Genomic DNA, 12,535 nt, shown 5'->3' on the forward strand with positions numbered 1-12,535 from the left:
TCATTCTTCTTGCACACTCCATTATGGTCTTGTTCATGTGTTCAGCCACTCCATTTTCCTATGGAGTCCTTAGAATGATGTTCTATCTGCAAATACCATTAGTAGAGTTTTAATCTTCAAATTCATGACTGTAATACTCACCACCATTGTCAAATATGAGACATTTTAATTTCTTACCAGTCTCATTTTCAACCAAGTGTTTCTATTTCTTAAAAGTTTGAAATACATATGATTTTTGTCTAAGGAAATAAACTCATAATTTTCTAGTTACATCATCAATAAATGTAACATAATAATGAAAGCGACCAAGGGAAGATACCTAAGCTAGTCCCCATAGATCTATATGCACAGGCTCTAATTTCTCACTTTTATTTTCCTTCCCAGTCTTCACAAAAACTCACTCTCTTTTGTTTTCCATACACATAACTTTCACAAAAATCCATATTATCACATTTCAAACCTAGTAAAACTTTCTTTGAATGAAGTACTTTCATACATTTCTCACTCATGTGCCCAAGTCTACTGTGCCATAGTGTTGTATCAAAATCTACAATAGTTATTTTCTCTCCCTACTCAACTATAGCAATTATTTCTGAACATTCATTTTTCTCTAAAACAAAAAAAGTCAAAGGAACAACATGACCCATACAAAGATATAAGGTGCCTACTTTCACACCTTTTGCTACTAAAAGGAAACATTTTGAAACCTTCCAATTTTTATCATTAAAAGTAACTATACAACCCTCATGACTAGGTTTCCCTGCTAAAATTAAATTCTTACTTAGCCTTAGGACATGTCTTACCTCATGTAGTAGCCAATGATTCCCATTCTGCAACTTAATATTAACTTTTTCTTTTCCAACAATCTAATCGATTCATTATCCCCCAAATAAACAAGCCCAAAATCCCCTTGGACATAATCAATAAAATAACCTCTATAAGATGTAGCATGAAATGAAGCACCGGAATCTAAAATCCATGAATCATAAACACTTTCTAAAAACAAAAGCAAAGCATCCTCCTCAAATTTGTTACTTACCATATTTGCCTCATTGTTCCCTTCTGGTTTATCTCCTTCATTTTTCTTTTGAGTCTAGTAATCTCTCTTCTTATGTCATGTTCTACCACAGTACCAACAAATACTCGGTCCTTTGGATTGAGACCTCTTCCCCTTTGACTATCCTCTTGATTTCCTATAATTTTTGGAATTATTTCCTTTCTTAGCCATTCCACCTCTATTTTGTGCATTCAAAAAACTTCTTGATGTAGATGCACTTGAGGATTTCCTATGAGTTTCCTCACTCAAAATAACATCAATCACATCATCATATTTTACTGTATTAGATCCAAAAATAGAATTACTCACAGCCATTCTAGATTTCAAGCAAAGAACACAAAATTAAGAGAGCCCTAATTTCTTCATCAAAATTAATACCCATAGGAGATAACTAACTAGTAACAGTATTAAACTCATTTAAATGATCTGCAATAGATCCACCTTCTGCCATTTTCATATTAAATAAATGCTTCATGAGAAATATCTTATTTGAAGCAGAGGGCTTTTCATACAATTTTGTTAGGATTTCCATCAACTCTTCTATTGCCTTCACTTTTGTAATGTTAAATGTCACTGATCATGCCAAACATAAGTGAATTCTTCCAAGTGTTTTCCTATCTAAAATATCCCAGTCCTCATTTGTCATAGTTCCCTGCTTTTTAGTTTTTCCTTCCAATGACTTCCATAAGTCCTTCTGATAGAGATAGTTCTCTATTTGCATCTTCCATAACTAAAAGTTATGCCCATTAAACTTGTCAATCCTTAGTTTACCCTTATTTTCCATTGCTTCCACTCAATTGTGAGACCTTCCTGTAGAGGATCACTAAAAAAGAATGATGATAGTCTAACTAAAAAAAATGACGACCAACTAGGCTCTAATACCACTTGTTAGGATTAACCTCAAATAGAAATAATAGTTACATACAAATATAACCAATATCAAAAAATAATACATCACACATAACAAAACACAAGACACCAATATTTAACATGATTCACCCAATCCCTGGGCTATGTCCACCAACAACAAGTCCAATATTATTATGAGCCAGTGATTACAATCTATAATCCCTTATAGCTCAATATTGCTAGAAGAACTAGTTTTTGCATCACACATTATGAAAATCCCAAACCCTAAGCCTTTTTATACAAGCTTTTTGCCGCTTACAAAATTTGGGCTAGAATAATAGAAAAATAGTAGTCGACACCTTTTACAATATAAGGGGAGCATACTTGGGGTGCTATCCTAGGACCCTACAAGGGCATTGCCCCCAAATCCTCATAGAAATAATTTGGAGGGAAACCACACTGAATAAAATTCTAAGTCTAATTAGGTTCCACATCACAACAAAAGTTGCCCATATTGCATGCAACATTTGCAAATGTTATCATGACAACTTTTTATCAATATTTGGCATCTTTTCACTTATGCCTCTACCCTTGTTTCTAGGACCTCTAACCTCCATGCCTCGATGATACAAAGCCTTTTACGACCATAATAGCATCTCCACAACCATTAATAATGCTAACATCTAAGACACCTTAAAGACTCAATCTTCCTAACTCCTAACATTATGAAATATTAAAAAAACTAACAAAGGCTATTAGTGTGACCATAGTCCTAATGACTAACGCACCTAACCAACATTTCTAGAGACCTTATAAGGTCTAAAAAAAACATAACCTAGGCTCTTGACTTGGCTAGAGTCAAGTAAAATCCAAAAACCAATCAACAATGAAGGTTTCTTAGGTGTGCTCCTGCACCTTCTACAAACAAAATTGAAATCCAAAAAATTCCTAATTCAAAATGAAATTTTAAGGTATTTGAGAACACTGTAAAGGGTATCTAAAACACCTCCAAAAAACTTTTGGTCAAACTGAAAAGTGCCCGCTATCCTCTTGAATAGGTTTTTCCAAAACCCATGCAATGCTTTAAATCAGCATTGTGCGATACTTTCCAATATCGTACGACCCTTCTAATGAATTTGTCCAATAATTTCAAGGTTTGGGTGGCACTTCTCAATAAGGTGTGTGATACTTCACAAGTATCTTATGACCTTTCTCTAAGGGGCATGTGATACAATAGATTGTCACACGATAGATTTTCTATGGGTGTGTAATGCCCTGCCAAGGGATCCAAAGAATTTCACTAAGTTTGCCAAACAATTTTTTTTTTTTAAACATGAAAGTAAAACTATTCATAACATTTGCGGAAGCAATAGTAACATCCAACTAAAAATAACATATCATAATAGATACATTCTTTAAAGATCCCTTAACGTTGAATTACTTCTAATCATAACTTATTCATCTAACATCACATCCCTAACAATGGAATAGCAATGATGCATCCAATGTACTTAAACAATATACAAGTGTACATTTTAGATTGCTCAATCATCCACCATACATATCACAAGGTATGAAAAAGCTTAAAAGAATATACATCCATGTAAATAAAGTACATCAACATCCAATATTAATCTATGATGCTATTAATGGTTGGGAGGAACCGTGCACTTAGTTAGTTATGTTTGTAATGCCTCGCCAAGAGATCCAAAGAATTCCACTAAGTTTACCTAAATTTTTTTTTTTTAAAACATGAAAGTAAAACCATACACAACACTTGCGGAAGCAATAGTAACATCCAACTAAAAATAACATAACAGATTACATTCTTTAAAGATCCCTTAACGTTGAATTACTTCTAGTCATAACTTATTCATCTAACATCACATCATTATGAAATAGAAATGATACATTCAACATTCATAAATTACATTTTCATTTGCTCAATCATCCACTGTACATGACATATGGTATGAAAAGCTTAAAACAATAAACATCCATGTAATTAAAGTACATCATCATCTAATATTAATCCATGATGCAATAACATAATGAGACCATAAACCATACATGATACATCATCATCATAAAGATATAATCATCCACCATAAAAGATAACCATATATCACAAACATAACTAACTAAATGCATGGTTCCTCCCAACCGTAAATAACATCATTAGACCATCATGGATCCTAGCCATCCCTCTATGCGTAACATTCCAAAGCACCGAAGAGATCATCAGCTATAAACACAGTAGGAATGTCACTCCTAAAACATCCTACTAACATGAAAAGTAAAGCATAAGGTAACATCAACTAACATATGCTAAACAACAATGAAAGGATACCAGAAAAATACATCCATCATAAGGTATATCATCTACCATAATGATCCAAAAACATAATGAAGATAAATACCAACCAAGAATACTCCAGCCACAGTGTCTTGGACGGATCTCAAATGATAAGAGTGAAAAATACACTACCACCCGACCACGTGGAACCTAAATGGTCCACTCCCACCGTGCTGAGGAGATAATCTCAAGTCCCAAACAGGATATCAAAACCACAAAGCATAAATCTCTTAAGTCTAGGAATCCTAAAAGTATACTAACTCAAAGGTTCCATCAAACACAAAATCGACATCTAATTCCCAGAGGCACAACAATGACATGTAGGAAACCTACTCTGCAAGTGGGAAAGTGTCATCGCATTTACTCGTACAAGTTACCCTGGTAGTTAGCTAAACTCCACGGGTCCATACAAATCTCATGCGGCCACTAGTATCCTCTCATACTGACGAGGCATAGTATGGAATGCAATGGTCGCAACCATGCATCTTACTACTCCCATCCTAGCCTGTACAAGCGCTCAAGGCATGGGCAAGAACATCCAAAACAATTATCTTTTTAGGTTCATTTAATCCCCATTTAGTGTGTAAATGTTATCACTTATTAACCAAACTTACAATGAGTTACCCTGGCAGCCACTTAGGGCCTCGGCCCCCATTGCAAGCCACTTCCCGACACTACAAGTAGATTACCTACCCTAATGCCCATGGAATCATAAATCACCACAGTCCTATACAAGCGACTGTAAAGAAATCCAAAAGATAACCCATAAAAAGAATCATCAAATATCCACAATAAGAATCATCAAATATCCACAATAAGAATCATCAATTATCCATGATAAAATCATCAAATATGCATAAAAGCATCAAATCCCCATGAGCAATATCCATAGAAAATCATGACCACAACAGTTCTCTATTGGCAACTGAAGGCATCATTGATAATCATAAGTATCCATTGGTTCTCAATAACCAAGATAAATCATCAAATCTATTGGTTCTCAACAAGCAACCAAGAATATCTCAAAATCATACTGATCGAAGACTCCAAAATGGTTGAGTCAAACATGTCACAACATGACAACATCAAGAATAAATCCACATCATAGTCCCATCATGGTGACTAGAAAATAATCCAAGGATAACTGATCGATGACTCAAAAATGATTAGCTCAGGTATCTCATACACATACATCTCAGCTTCACACATGAAGACTGATGAACAATAACAAACATTTCATAGAGCATACGGTCACATTACCATGGTTGGGCTTATAAAGATCGAGACCAAAAGATCAACATGCCAACACATCTCATAACCCCCAAGCCTCTGGTAACAACCTAGGACTGGTCAACACTAGTCAACCCAAAAGCCCAAAACAAGAAGCATATAGAATACACGATGCAAACACATGTTTTGGTTTACTAAAATCTCATAGTTGAATAATGTGTAGAGTTTCATTTTTCCATTTTCAAGTGTAGGGGTTTCAGTTTCCATTTTCAAGTATACTTCAGATGTCTAAGTTTCATCATTTGACCTACAAGTCAACCCAATTATTCCCCGATAGCATTATCCTTCCATTGTTAAGAATTACATTCTAAGAATAACTTAAGGATAAGCATTCACTCATTAAATTGATCTTCATTGACCTTAATTAAATTGTTCTCTATTTCAACCATGATCCATATTCTAATTGATTAACTCTTCTTATCATTACTTCAACTTTTAACATAACTCAAGGATCATTATTCATTAAATTATAAGAGAACCAAATTATCATTCTTCAAATAAGATATCTTAACTTAATTAGAGTGATCAATTAAATCCATCAATTAACATAGGCACACCATCTATGACCTATTATCATTCTAATAATTCTTAATTAAGACTTAATTAAATATTATTAAAATTTAAGACTTTTAATTCAATCGTTATCATCATTGACAATCATACAATATCTAAAGTCATAATTCAAGTCATAAAACTTATCAATTTCAATATAGATAATTTGCAATCTCGCTACAAGATTTATATTAATTAAATCTCCATTACATAACTTAATTATTAATTAAATCTAATTAACTCTCATTAATTGATTTAATAAATAATTTCAAACCATCAACCCAATGAATATTAATTAACTAATAATAGTTTGTACGTCAAAGTCAACCTCAATCTAATACACAAATATTAATATTCTAATAATAATAATATTAACAAGTTATTTTGGAAATCTTATCCATAATAACTACATTTATCTTTCTTAACGATTTCGTATTTATGATAATCATTTCCTAGTTAAATCTCTATCACATTTAAATATATTGACAACTCATTAATCAATTATAATCCAAATCCAAAAACTAATGTCTTTACAAGACTTCAATCATTAAATAATCTCTTCTGGATTAATTCTAATCAAATTATTTGATATCTATTTAAAACTATTTATTATTTATTAATAGTTTGTTAGACCCAATCAAACATTAATAAATAAACTAATCACAACTATAAATAGTCGATCTAGAGAATCTTTACATAAACTTCATTAGTCAATATTTAACTACTCTTAGTATGATTAAGGTATAACAATAAGATACCTAATAATTCAAACGTATTAACATTATCATAACAATGTTATAACGATGTTATATTGTTGTAATGACCCATTGTCCAATATCAATAAAATTTGAGTCACTAATTTAATTCATCTCGTAATATAAAATTACCATCTAAATTATTTAATATATCTCTTCCATCAGTTCTATCTACAATCGTTCCTATGAAAATCCCCATTAATTATTTTAAAACATTCTTATTAGTCTTTTTAGACTAATTAAGTAGTTATAAATTCTAACTATATTGCTCTATTGAAATTTCAATAACTCGATTATCAACATAAACAAAATCTTGCTAATATTATATATATGTATATATATATATATATATATGTATATATATATATATATGTATATATATATATATATATATATGTATATATATATATATATGTATATATATATATATATATGTATATATATATATATGTATATATATAATTATATATATATATATATATATATATATATAACGATTAATATCCAATACTTCATAATAATTACAAAGTCGAATTATTATATTATATATACATATATATGCATATGTATATTTCATACACATATATATACATATAATATTATTAAATAATTAATATCTCTCCTTTAAAAATAATAATTGATAAAAAAAAAATTTATACTTAAAAAAAAAAACATTTATCAAACATTAAACACAAACTTACATATGTAAAGAAAAACCAAAGTTGATATTTCAAACATCGCACATGCATAGCGATTATTAAATCGCTGCGTGACATCATATAAGCCGTGCGCCCCTGCCCCCCCTGACGTAGGGCCTACGACGGCAGTCACAGTACCTGCATCAGTAGGTACAAACGACCGCCGATGGAAGTAAATAAGGGAAGTGGGGATGGGGTGAATCCCCTCCCCCATACGCATGTTTAATTATTATTATTTTTTTTTATAACATTTTTATAAAATGTTTACATTCCACGCGATTCGAATTTTAATATATATATTTCACTTCCGCACTTCATATGTATATACGCATATATGTATATATATATATGTGTGTGTGTGTGTGTGTGTGTGTGTGTGTGTGTATATGTATGTATATGTATATATGGATATACACGTAGATCGTTATCAAGAATCATTGCACTTCAGTATTCTACATTATAAATATAAATATATATTTATAAAAGAATGCAGATTCTATATATATTAAAAAGAGAACATATATATAATTCTAAATAAGAAGGGCTTTTCAAATTCTTTAAATTAAGAAATTTCCCTTTAAATTAATCGTTTTCTAAATATATCCATTAATTCATCCAATAGGTTTGACTATAAATTTAAAATCATCTTTCTCAATCTGATTCAAATTCGAACCCAAACCTGTTTAGATCTAATGTCTCTTTAATTGGATCTAGGGTTTTCTAATGTTTTCTACTCAACCAAATAAATACATATCTAGATTCCGATTCAAATTGCAAATTCATTCATGGAATATAATCGGACACATATAACAAACATGATGAAGATAGGAAGAGAAATGGTGCAAAGAGAATAAGTGAATATCACGAGTGCACCTGGACACTGATGCTAATTTTGCCATGCTTGAGAAGTCCATAGAAAATCCTTTCCTTCTCCATCATTCGCAATCCTTCCAAGATCCAAGCCAACCGAGAATCTCCAAGTGACTAGAAATGCTAGATGAAGCATAGAAGCAAATAGAAAATATATGAGCATATAAATCTTCTCCAATGCATGTAAGCTTTGAAGCCTCCATTCAGCTTTCCTTTCAGCTTGTCCAAACACACTAGGAGAGCCTCTATTTAAAGGCCTCTAGGATGCATCTAGAGTGTCTCTAGAGACAACTAGAAGATAAGCATGACAACCAAGCATGGGCCTTCTCCAACCTTCTAGATAAGTCTTAAGGTTGTAGACACCATGTGCTCAAATAAAATGCTAACTCCTAAGTGTAGACAACTAGTGCATTCTTAGAGTGCAAACTCCAGTGTTATCTACATGACAACTCTCGAGAATTTGCCAACTCCTATGTGAGCAAATATTAAAATAATACACATTAATTAATATAATATTTAATTTACTCTTTCCAATTTAATTTATTTATTTATTAAATCTCATGCACTAACTTTTATAACTCCACTTTTCAATCTTAATATATTTATATTTTAATCACATGAGATTTAGAATCTTTTAATAATTTAAATATATCTTCCACTTTTAAATTTCATTTTCCAAAACTTAATTGCTAAAATATTTGTTAGCTTTAATAATAATATTATTTAGTGATTTATTTAAAAATGAACTCCAAATATATTATTATTAAAATAAATATTGTCACGTTCCAAATTTAAACTTTTAACTTTTATCTTCAAATTTAATTATTTTATTTAATTAATTTTCTAATTAATTAAATAAAATAAATATTAAAATACCATATTAATTTTCCATTTAATTAAACCATTAATTAAATCTTTTAATTAGGCTTAATTAATAGAAAATACATCAAAGACTCACAAGGTAAAAATATGAAAACCCATCATAACAAAAATACATACAAAATCAAACCAAAGGTTTAAATCACGAATTACGTTATCCAACGTATTCGGAGGGTACTCAACTTGGATACTTGTCCTAATTTTTCAATTAGAACAAATGGCTTAAAAGGGTTGGGATTTGGACTTGAGAATTTATCTCCCCTCTCTTATCATTGAGATGATGTGATAGGGTACGCGCATCCTGGCAATTCAGGGAAGTCGATACCCGGTACCTGCAACCTGCATAAAAAACCATGCATGTACAAGCAAAATATATACTAAGCTAAACAGGCAATGGCAGGAAGTGGTGCATCATGTAGATCCCTACTAGCAGGTGACTACGACTCCCTTCCTTAACCACGTCAAACACGCCATACAAAAGCAAACACGCACACCATACACATGCAAGTATGGGGTAAGTATCCATAATAAAACACATATGATAATAAACCATCTTACTAATCATCATTAATAACTGCAAACACTGAGAATAATCATCATAAAATATAAAGTCTAAGTGATCTCATCACATAATAAACTGAATCCATAGCACAATATCTGATAATCTCATAACAATGTTGCTAACCAAAAACATAAAACTAGCTCTAAAAGAGTTCAACAATGATAACAAAAATGTGAATCAGGGGCAGGCACTACAGGGTGCGCCATACTTTCTAGTATCACACGATTCTTCTTTATTGAGTGTGCAATACTTTAAAGTATCATCCAATGTTGAAGTATGGTCACCTAGGAAAGGTAATAAATGCACCAAGGAAAACAAGGAAAATGTATAGAAGAAAAATTATCCACACTAGGGGGTATTAGATCAACAATCAAGACATGGACACTCAAAACAATATCTACTAGTTGGAACAACATCTAACCATCTAACAAAGCAATGATTGAAATGTTGAAGGTAACATTGCAGCGTACTGAAACAACATTGCAATGAATTGAACAACCAAACTAAGGGCATGGTTCCTCCTAACCTTCATAACATCATGAGACCTCAAAGGTCCTAGCCATCTCTAGCACATAACATCCCAAACTACCAACTAGATAGTCAAAGTTGTCTTATAAGGACGTCACTACTAAAGCATAATAACATCATAAGAATGAGAAATCTAACATGCTAAACCAAAAGAAATAGATATTACAAAAAAGTGGATAATATCATATGCTAAACATCATAATAAGGAAATGCTTCAATACTAGAATCATCTAAACATGATATTCAAGAATTCCAATGGAAGCATAAATCACAAGGAAGCATACTCTGAAACCTGAAGTACCAAGTGAAAACATTAAAAAATAGACACATTGGGATAATAAACTATCTCTATAAACTAGTCCCCAATAGTGGTGAAGGTAGCTATGCCTCCCAACCATGTGAAACCCATACGTCCACTCTCACCATGCTAATAGAGATAATGATCCAACCACAAACACACTCAAAGAAAATATCCATGGCTAACACTCATGCCAAACAGTAATAATGACTAAAACCAAGATCAAGAAACAATGCATAAACTATAGGTCCTAGTCAAACACTCAATGGGATAATAAGTAGGGGCTGACATCATGGAGAGTCGCTTGGCATCCAAAAGCCCAATCCAATTTTGGAAGTTGCAATCCCCAATAGAAGGCATACAACTTGGGTAGCTCTTCCCAATGGAAAGCACACTTCCCAAATTTTTAATTATCTCATATTTATTACCACCCAAAATTTTAATTTAGTTATAATGTATATAAAACTTCCCCTTCCAACCAATGTGAAATAGTCACCAAGTTGCAAGATAGAAGCCCCTCCATGTGCTACCCTACCCTACCCGTGTTCATCCAATGATGAGTGCCCATAGACATGCATATTCCCAACCCAACCCCAATGATCATAACTCCCAAAAGTACCACAGAAAATTGGGCCTTGCACATCACCTAAGAAATGTATGCATACATACTTGTCTATGGTTCATCACCATCATGAAGATCATAACACAGGGATTGGATGAGAACATAAGCAAAATATCACTCAATTGAAACAACTTGGGAGGACGGATGTGGCATGCATACTAATGCAACATAAGAGTGCAAAAATGGTCTGACTAGCATCTAAACAAATGTTCTAGATCCATGACCAACACCATGCCAAGAAAACTTGAGAAAATATGGTAGCATGCTAAATGAGGTAAAAAACTCAAAAATTGAAAAAGTTCAAAATTAAAACCCATTTGGTCTTTAGGCACAAAATCCTTGAAATCCAATAAAATTTGGGTTCGGACATCGTATGAAAAAATGACAAGTATAGCAATACAAAACCCCAAACCCTCATTCTAAAAATAGGGAAAATGTTTATACCTAATGTTAGGATTAAACCATGGATAGAAATAACAATTACATGAAAATATAAATAATATAAGAAAATAATAGATCACATAGAAAGGAACACAAGACACCAAGATTTAATGTGCTTCATTCAATCCCTGGGCTATGTCCACCAAACAACAAGTCCGATATTATTATGATCCAGTGATTACAACTTGATTACAATCTATAATCCCTTACAACTCAATACCACCACAAGAACCAATTTTTGCATCACCACAATGAAACAATCCCTAACCCTAAGCCCTTTTATACAATTATTTTTATCGCTTTAGGGTTATAATCAATAATTAAATGTCAACCCAAAATCTCGATAAAATAGGGCCCAAATTTTTTTTCAAAGAATTTATGAAGTAGGTACAGTACTTTCCTAATTAGTCACCACAAACTAACAATCTCCCACTTGGGGACTGATTAGACTCCACACTAGACAACAATCTCCCACTTAGAGACTAATCTGTAGTAATGCCGCTACCACATGAGGCTCCTACTGGATGAAACCACCCTGGACTCTGTTGTTCTTTTATTCATGTTCAGTCTAGAAGACCAATCAAAGTTGAAGACAAGTTTAGCGTCTCCCTAGTTACTACCTTTGTAAACATATCCGCTGGATTTTCATATGTATGTATCTTGTCCAACTTTAATTGTCCATCATCCAAAATTGACCAAATGAAATGGTACCGCAACTGTATGTGTTTGGTTCTTGAATCTAGAGCTAATTTCTTTGCAAGATGAATGGCACTCTAAC

Source organism: Cupressus sempervirens, chromosome 7, assembly GCF_028749045.1.
Source record: "Cupressus sempervirens isolate cs-2001-9-10 chromosome 7, ASM2874904v1, whole genome shotgun sequence".
NCBI lineage: Eukaryota > Viridiplantae > Streptophyta > Pinopsida > Cupressales > Cupressaceae > Cupressus > Cupressus sempervirens.